Source organism: Periplaneta americana, chromosome 3 (genome assembly GCF_040183065.1).
Source record: "Periplaneta americana isolate PAMFEO1 chromosome 3, P.americana_PAMFEO1_priV1, whole genome shotgun sequence".
In the NCBI taxonomy this organism is placed as follows: Eukaryota; Metazoa; Arthropoda; class Insecta; order Blattodea; family Blattidae; genus Periplaneta; species Periplaneta americana.
In genome coordinates this window covers 47,086,335-47,093,508 of record NC_091119.1, presented here as the reverse complement: position 1 = coordinate 47,093,508, position 7,174 = coordinate 47,086,335, and positions in this window count along the sequence as shown.

The window sequence follows — 7,174 nt, the reverse complement described above, 5'->3', positions numbered from 1 at the left end:
GGGTTAATCTAACGAAGGAAATTATTGCAAAAATACTAAAGATAAAAACTTCGACATAAATCTAGCAACTTCTCAGAAACGGATTTCGTGAGATAAAACATACTTTCCTAGTTTACTTTAGAGATGTGCAAAAATAACCGGTTATTTTGATAACCAGTTATTTTCATGCGGTTAACCGGTTAATTACCGGTTATTTTTGTTTGCCGGTGTAAACCTGATTACCGGTTATTTTCCTCAATAACCGAACGACCGGTTATTTTTTAAAATATACATAGAATCAAATCTATTTTAAGTTTATTCCAAATTTAATGTCAGTCGAACATAGTTTCTTTTTATTATTTTGCGCTCTATGTAATCAACCCCGTATACAAATTGTTTCGTTGGCCATTCCTAAATGCGGTATGGATTACTACTTTACTTAGTTCATCTGTCCATGGATGGAAAAATGAAATTCGACTTCAATAATATAGGTCTATCTCAAACGCAGACTTTTTCTGATTGGCTTATAATACATTTGCGGTTATTGGAACACTTCAAACGGCGAGAAACTTTTTTTAATGGCTTACGTCATTGATATTTTATATAATTGCCTCATCAGGTCCCTAGCTTCCCAATAGCGATCATTTTCACAGGTAAAATCCGTGGCACTACAGCCCGTAAATGGCAAAGACCGACCAGCCGGCTGCTGTCTTCACGTCCACATGCCTAAGCAGAGGTGGACGATCATCCAACCAGAATGAAGATATCATGTAGTTAGCACGATAATCTCCCCCAGCCGTAATAGCTGGTTTGCGAAACCGGATTTTCGCTACCTATCGTAGCTCCCCAAGTGCATCACGATGCTGGGTGGGCACCGGTCCCATACAGTGGCCGAAATTTAATTAGAAAATGTCTTTATTTTCACAGGTGTATTTCAGAAATTGGCATTGTCGTAGATGTTTTCTTTCCATACGGCGAGAAACCTTTACTTCAGTATTTATTGGTTATAGGAGAATATATTTCTCGTCGAAATGTATCAGAATCAAGATTATTATTGTAAAAATTATGCAATTTATGTTATTTTTTATTTATCTTATCTATAATCTCAAACGTGAATGAAATAATTGCCCAAATGCAATTTGATAACCACTTATTATTTTGTATATTTTGTTTAGGGACGTCATTCATGATCTTCAGCATCGAATGACGTTCTTATAATTATGTTCTCGTTGGTTTACAGTCGATTGCAAATTGTTCTTTGATTTCTACTACAACTAACCTTTCATTTTGTTTTCTTGACTAAATTGCTGACTTTAGACTGTTAAAAAAAATAATAACCAGAAAACAACCAGTTAACCGGTTATTTATGATCGGTTAACTGCCTTCAGGTTAAATTAATTTTTAAATAACCGGTTAACCGATAACCGGTTATTTTCGAATAACCTCCCATCCCTAGTTTACTTTTAAACTATGAGTGACCGACAATCCCTAACGTCACTAGGTAACGAATTCCAGAGGCGAGGCAATGATAGGTTCACAGCTATAGGATGATCCTGTGACTTTGTTACAGACTTTTAGGGATGACATAGGAGATCGTTATTAACTACTTTCATATAGGAATCGATGTCCGGAAACGTTTCGTTTGGTAATTTTATTAGAGAACGTGATGTGTGTGCTAAGCGGTCTAACGCTGCAGAATAACAACCGTTTCCTCCATGGCGAAGAGAATAGTGAGTGTGAGTGGAGTTATGAGTCACAGTTGACGGTTCCTTCACTACTCTTAGATTTTCAACGTTCCTAATAGTGATGACTTTGGCATTGAGCGTATTCCGAATCTCACCGGTGAGCAATCCGATGGCATCACGGTGTTCCGAATTCCACCGATGACGTCATTGATGCTCCACCGGTGTCGCACCGGTGCCATCAACTTCCAGAGGTGGTGGCAGTCTCCATCAGCCGCCATCAGTGAATCTGATTGGTTCTTGTATAGGGCGGGAATTAGGAGACGAATGACATCGTGCACTGTTGTGTCATGGCGGTGCGTTCTGCTTTAGTTCTGCTGTATTGTTTGTAATGAGCACAACGTAAAAACAATATGTTAATGGCTTATGAACGAACATGTCAACGGACCGGTTATTACTACCGGTTCAAGAAATAAATTGTTTATGCTATCTTTTCTTTGAACGAGATGGGAGTACGAAAATTTCGCAAAATTTTGCTAGCGTAGCACAGACAACAACTTGTGCAGTCGCCATGACAGCCATCGATCCTTCCAGCAGTTTTGTTCCTTATTTCGCTGCAACGTGACGTCATTGATGCCACCGGACCGGTGAGATTCGGAATACGCTGATTGCATTGACGGGTATGGTACGTTCTTGAACACACCCCCAAAATATTTTCCCGCCTCGTCCATCTCTGCTCTTACGGTACATAAATCTCCCTAATAGCAATTTCATACCTTTTCTCTCATAATGTATCGTCACTGGTTCTTCCATTTTCTTGGAGGATACGCACAAAAATTTGAATCTTATTAAATTAAACGGTTTATACAAAAAAGACGGTTTGCAAATTAGATTCCCTAGCAACAAGCGACAATCAATTTTTTAGTACTGGAAAATTAATTATTTCGGGCATTTGTCATTTTGGGATTTTTTATTTTTGGGATATTCGATTTCGGGATTATATCTTTCGGGAATTCGTCGTTTCGGGATTTTATTTATTTTTTTATTATTTTCGATTCGGGATTTTGACCCGAAAACGCAAGTAACCGGCCAGCTATTCACGGAATATGCAACTCAACTGCCCTATCCATGTACAGTAGTGGCAAAAAAAAACGGTCCGACTCTTGTAGCTGATTTCAGAGCCTTGTTCACTTCAGAGCACGATAGACTGGTAACTTTTTTTTGTTCCTTATTCAAATTTATTCCCAATACTTTTCGATTGCAGCGATATTTTACTACTTAACTTATTATTCCCAGAACATGAATTTTACCAGCAATAGAAAAGTATTGGGAATAAATTTGAATAAGGAACAAAGAAAAGTTTTCTTCCCAGGCAGGATTCGAACCACGAAAGTCTTAGTTACCAGTCTATCGTGCTCTGGAGTGAACAAGGCTCTGAAATCAGCTACAAGGGTCGGTCCGGTTTTTTTTTTTTTGCCACTACTGTACATGCCTTGTTTCTTTATGCAACATTCCGAGTAAGTTTTCACACTTTAACAGTTTGTATGGACAGGAAATTTTGTGTATTTGTACATCTGCTATGGAGATATAATTGTGTGCGCAATTTGAAAGGAGGTTTCGAATTTCGATATGAGTTCTCTAAGAGTTCTCACGTTAGTTCGGTGTGCAACCGATCGTCAAGAATCAAGATTCAATAAGGGCCAAAGGAGGAATAATAATCGAGAAGGTGCGCGAGTTCGCGTCCTTACGAGAATTTCGGTGCTATTCATAACACTTATGTGAGCTCCTATATTAATGGGCACCTGTCTCATTTCGTACCATCACATTGGAGGGACCTATAAAATTTTTCTGGGGAAAAAATCGAAAGAAGATCTTCTTAATAGCTTACGTTACAGGAGGCAATTAATCTGACAATTGGGCAAGTATAGACACATCGATGACTGTCCCAAACGGTAATAATCCAAGAGTGAGACAGCACCACACAGAAGTCAAGATACTTTACTAATAGCAAAAGTGAGGTGGACGCTATAGGCTAATTTGGATATTATAAAGGGATATTTAAGAAAATATGGACCAGTAGCCATTTATTTTAGGTTTCATTCCGACAGCGCTATGAGAGAATTTTGGTAGGCATAATTGGTACCCTCGTGCTTTAACGCTTAATGCCAGGCGCCGAGTCCAGCCCCGTCAATCTAACCGAACTTCGAAGGAGAAGGATGAAGAGCGGCACAGGAAGGGCCGAAAGTCACGGCCGGATACTTTATATATATATAGCATTACAAAACACTGAAAGGCGAGTGGGTAGGCATTAGATACACATACATCAGCCGTGGTGAAAATGTGACTCGCGAACACATTGTGGCTCGCAATGATAGCTATGCATTTTTCTTGCTTCCTACTCCCCCAACCTCCACCCTCTCACTCACTGGAATCAAACTCCATTCAATTTGTATTTGTCTCTGACCTGCGAGTGGCGTATCATCGCAATGACTCTCTCGAAACCATGTACCTCTACAAAAACAGTATGGGAGGACGCATTTTTTGGCTGCCAATATGATGAGAATATTAAATGTATGATTTGTTCACAAGTATTACGATAAAATGTTATATAACATAAAACGGCATTATACTACGTGTAACTCATGAAACATTCAAATATTTATTATTATTATTATTATTATTATTATTATTATTATTATTATTATTATTATTATTATTATCATCATCATCATTATTATTATCATCATTATTATTATCATCATCATCATCATCTATGTACGTCGATCCTTTTTCAGAAGATGTACGAATAATGCGGTTAGATCTTCAATTTAAATTCACAAGTTTAAAATGTGATGTTAAATGAAAGCTAGATGTAAGGACTTGACAAATGTTGAACTTTTCAAATAGTTGCCAAAAAATAAATATCCGAAGCTTCGTTCTTTCGCTTGCTCCGTTGAAGCCATGTTCGCTACAACTTACGTTTGTGAAAAATTATTTTGAACAATGAAAACAGTAAAAACCAAATTTAGATCACGACTGACAGACAAATACCTTCGTGATCAACTACGACTGGCAGTAAGTGACACAATTCCTGATTTTTAAACTCTGTCGCAGAGACATTCCGAAGACAGTTTATTTTAGGATTTGGTAATGTGTCCTATGTTTTCTTATTCATTTCGTTCTTCGTTACACGTACTAAACATTAGTTTGTAACCTTGTACTGTACAAAATTAGGCTATATTTAAGTGCTTGATGTAAGGAAAATGAAAATTCGTTAATAAGTCAGACAGTTCGGTGTCCGCCTCCCTCCATAGGTGCTATGCACGTTGCAGGTTACACAGTGGCTCGACGCACGATCTCATTTTCGCCACGGCTGACATACATACACATTCTCGATGTTTTATTTCTTTTCGCTCAAATGATTTCCACTTTTTTTAATAAGTAAAATTATGCAAACTCAACCTAATTCATAGCTATTAGGCAGTGTATGGAGTGTCGTTCTCTGATTCCCCTGCAAATTAGAAGCTGAACAGTTCGATGTCAGGTAGTAAACAAAATGTTTAAATATTTATGATGTACACTAACACACTACCTAATCACAAATAATGTTTATTTGATATATCAAGAACTGTTTGAGTTAGAAGATCGAAAACTTTTGATTTTATGCAGGTTAAAAGTTGGTAAACTGTGATATGAGTAATATTGTGATAGTTCTTTTTGAGAATCTATTACAATTTTACTGAGCGAGAGAAGGACCGTTTTGTGCGGCAATTTATCCACGAGCATTCCCTTAATACGTTGACGCAAAAAACCGATCTTCCTCTCGCTCAATAAAATTGTAATAAATTCTCGAAAAGAATTATCACAATATTACTCATATCATGATATTACCAACCTTTACCCCATTTGTTAATTTTTTTAAATTAAAGAACAATTCAGAAGATTTTTTTCGGTTTATTTTTGAGAGAAACTGTATTATGAAATTGTAATTAATTAACTTATTTGTTTATTTGTACACTTCCTACTTTTGTTGGCTTGTTTACGTTCTTATTTTATTTATTATTTTTATTTATTTATCTATCATAATTCATACATAAATTTATATACCACAGAACAGAAAACATACAATATAGAATAATACATCAGACTACAGAATATAATTTCAACAATAGAAATAAAATAATACAATAAAAATAAAAAGAGGATACAATAACATTAACAAAATTTGAGGACCGAATGAGCAGCGCTCGTGTTCTGTCGCAGTTCAGATATACACTAGTGTCCAAAAGTTAAGCATAATTCAATATTTTGTCCCCAACCTATCAGAATGGCACCAAACTTGTACAAATGAATCACAAGGATCTGGTATGCAACAGAATAACACATATCAGCAAATTTTGTTTCATTGTCGCGTAGGAACACATTTTACACAATTACGGTACAAAATCTGACTGTCAATTTCACAACAATGATGGTGCTGAGCGGTTAATATGGGGTGTGGTTACCGCTCATGGCTACACAGGCGTCGCAGCGCCGTGGCATGCCCTCTATCAGGTGGTTCAAGAGCTCTGCAGACAGCTGTTTCCATTCCTGACGAAGAGCATTGCAGAGGGTTGAAAGTGTCCTCGATGGAGGCTGGTGGGCTGCAACTCGTCTTCCTAATGCACCCCAGGCATGCTCTATAGAGTTCAGATCCGGGGACATCGCTGGCCAGTCCACGCGCCGGATATCTTCCCCCCTCATGATACTCGTCCACCAGGTTGACTCTATGCGGACGTGCATTGTCGTTCATAAAGATGAAGTGTGGAACAATTGCACCTCTGAAAAGTGCACATGTCGTTCCAATACCTCGTCTCTGTACCTCTGGGCATTCACAGTACCAGCTGCGAAGATGTGCAGATCTGTACGTCCATTGAACATTATGCCTGCCCGCACGAGTACGCCACCACCATAAAATGGGCGTTTTTCCACGATTTTTGTGGGATGAAACCTGGTTCCACTTTCCCTCCAGATTATTGTGCGACGGAAATCATTGGTCAAACTGAATCTGGACTCGTCTGTAAACAGCACGTTCCTTCATTCATTCAAGGTCCAATGTTGGTGTTGCCGACTCCACTGTAAACGGTTCCTTATGTGTACTCGTGTGAGCTGGACACACATTGCTGGTCGTCTGGCACAGAAACCGCCTGCCCAGTGCCTCCGATATACAGTTTGCCTGGAAACTCGAACGCCTGAGGCAGCTGCAAGCTGCGAAGACAGTTGTCTTGCAGGCATCGTCTGATTACGTCGTGCTGTTAAGGCCAAATATCGGTCCTCTTGCGGTGTTCTGACCCGTTGGTGACCACGTGCAGGCATACGACGAACATCTCCTGTGTCTTCGAATCGTCGCCAAAACCTGGAAATGACACTTTGTGCCACATTCAGTGCTCGAGAAACTCCGGTCTATGTCTGACCTGCTTCCAGACGTCGATTATTCTACCCTTCAAAACAGGGACCAGTTGGCGTCTCTGTGG